The sequence below is a fragment of the Schistocerca piceifrons genome, unplaced genomic scaffold (genome assembly GCF_021461385.2).
Source record: "Schistocerca piceifrons isolate TAMUIC-IGC-003096 unplaced genomic scaffold, iqSchPice1.1 HiC_scaffold_370, whole genome shotgun sequence".
Classification (NCBI taxonomy): domain Eukaryota; kingdom Metazoa; phylum Arthropoda; class Insecta; order Orthoptera; family Acrididae; genus Schistocerca; species Schistocerca piceifrons.
This window is the reverse complement of record NW_025728593.1, coordinates 5,001-7,500: the sequence shown is the minus strand read 5'-3', so window position 1 is coordinate 7,500 and position 2,500 is coordinate 5,001. Positions and strand designations below refer to the sequence as shown.

Below are 2,500 nucleotides of genomic sequence, written 5' to 3'. Positions count from 1 at the left end.
CCTCTTTTAGAGATGCTCGTCGGGGTAACCCAAAAGGACCCGGAGACGCCGTCGGGAGATCGGGGAAGAGTTTTCTTTTCTGCATGAGCGTTCGAGTTCCCTGGAATCCTCTAGCAGGGAGATAGGGTTTGGAACGCGAAGAGCACCGCAGTTGCGGCGGTGTCCCGATCTTCCCCTCGGACCTTGAAAATCCGGGAGAGGGCCACGTGGAGGTGTCGCGCCGGTTCGTACCCATATCCGCAGCAGGTCTCCAAGGTGAAGAGCCTCTAGTCGATAGAATAATGTAGGTAAGGGAAGTCGGCAAATTGGATCCGTAACTTCGGGATAAGGATTGGCTCTGAGGATCGGGGCGTGTCGGGCTTGGTCGGGAAGTGGGTCAGCGCTAACGTGCCGGGCCTGGGCGAGGTGAGTGCCGTAGGGGTGCCGGTAAGTGCGGGCGTTTAGCGCGGGCGTGGTCTGCTCTCGCCGTTGGTCGGCCTCGTGCTGGCCGGCGGTGCAGGATGCGCGCGCCTGCGCGGCGTTCGCGCCCCGGTGCTTCAACCTGCGTGCAGGATCCGAGCTCGGTCCCGTGCCTTGGCCTCCCACGGATCTTCCTTGCTGCGAGGCCGCGTCCGCCTTAGCGTGCTCCTCCGGGGGCGCGCGGGTGCGCGGATTCTCTTCGGCCGCCATTCAACGATCAACTCAGAACTGGCACGGACTGGGGGAATCCGACTGTCTAATTAAAACAAAGCATTGCGATGGCCCTAGCGGGTGTTGACGCAATGTGATTTCTGCCCAGTGCTCTGAATGTCAACGTGAAGAAATTCAAGCAAGCGCGGGTAAACGGCGGGAGTAACTATGACTCTCTCAAAGCCCACCTGATGCGTAATATATGGACCCTCTCGATTCACCCCTCAGCATCCTTGTGATGTCGGGTGGATGATGGTTCAATTAGCCTCTCGGTGGGAAATCCTAGCTCTGGCCTTCAAGTGGCGGGAGTCGTGAGGGTGCTGCGGAAGGTTTCACGTAGGTGTACCTTTCCAGTATCCCGACCGACAGAGCAGGGTGCTTTTTCGGGCTTGGGGGTTACCTCCCCCCCTGCCTTTGTTACAGCTGGTGCAACTAACAGAAGCAAACGTGGTACCAGGCCTCCCGCTGGAGCGCCTGTGCCAGCTGATGAGCCAGCCAACCAGCCAACCGGTGCGGGTCGAGCGCTGCTCCCCGCCATCTGCCCTGACTGTATGCGGTCCTTCTCCACCAAGACCGGACTTGGTGTCCATCGGCGTCGCGCCCATCCGATTGCTGCTAATGCTGAGATCAAGACCGAGAGGAAGAAGGCCAGGTGGTCCCAGGAAGAGCTCCTGCGTTTGGCCCATGCAGAAGCGACTCTTGCCACCCAGGGTTGCAGATTTTTAAACCAGGAACTTGCAAAGGCCTTCCCCGAGCGTACGCTGGAATCAATTAAGTGTCAGCGTAAAGCGCAGCCCTACAAAGACATGGTTGCGAATTTTGTCACCGAGCTCACTAGCGTGGATCGCGGCCTTCAGGGTCCTCCTAGCGAGCCAGCAGTCAGTCATTCTTTGCCACAGTCTCCACCTCGAGTGGAAGATGTTGACCTAGCCATCTGGTCATTTGTAGTAGAACTTCCCCAATCAGACCGCCGATTCCGCTCGCTTGATGATCTCGTGGCTCTGGGTCCCACCACTAGCCGTGAAACAATCCAGGCTATGTTGCTGTCTGTTCTTGATGAAGTAGGCAGCAGGGAGCCAGCCGTCCACCAAGCTGCAAGTATGCGGACCCAACAGCCCCCAGAGCGGAAGCGTGCACGCAGGAGATGGGAGTATGCGGTGGTCCAGCGTGCTTTCAAGAAGAACGGAGCACGCTGTATCAACGGACTTCTCGATGGCACACTCTTGCATCAGCCACCATCCATCCCAGGGCTGATTGAGTTTTGGACAGACCTCTTCTCTCCACCACGTGTCAGGTCTCGACCTCCGCGTGGGGAGGGTCTGTCCGATGAGCTGCTGCCATTCTCGAAGAGGGTGCCCTTCCGTGACCTCTGGGCTCCCATTTCTGCAGAAGAAGCCACCGCTGCTCTCCCGCCTCGCAATTCTGCTGCAGGTCCTGACGGCCTCACGCCGACACAACTGCGTCGCCTTCCCCGGGAGGTTCTCCTCAAGATCCTTAATTTCCTCCTCCTTTCCCGCTCCCTTCCTTCCCGACTCCTTCAGGCCAGAACAACCCTGCTGCCCAAGAAGACCGCCGCAGCATCCCCTGCTGACTTTCGTCCGATCACAGTGTGCTCGGTGCTGACCAGAGCCTTTCACAAGGTTCTGGTTGGCCGCCTGATGCGCTACTGTGTGTTGGACGGTCGCCAGCGGGCTTTCATCCCTCAGGATGGGATGCTTCACAACACCTTTCTTCTAGATCTGGCGATGACCCAGGCGTGCCGAGCTGCCGGCTCGCTGTACTTGGCATCTCTGGATGTGTCAAAGGCCTTCGACTCGCTTGCCCATGGTGC

General features: G+C 58.8%; 1 pseudogene; it reads left to right on the top strand.

Moving 5' to 3' along the window:
• The window catches only part of LOC124746691, a 7,751-nt pseudogene that overhangs the window by 2,033 nt on the left and 3,218 nt on the right, over positions 1-2,500 (top strand).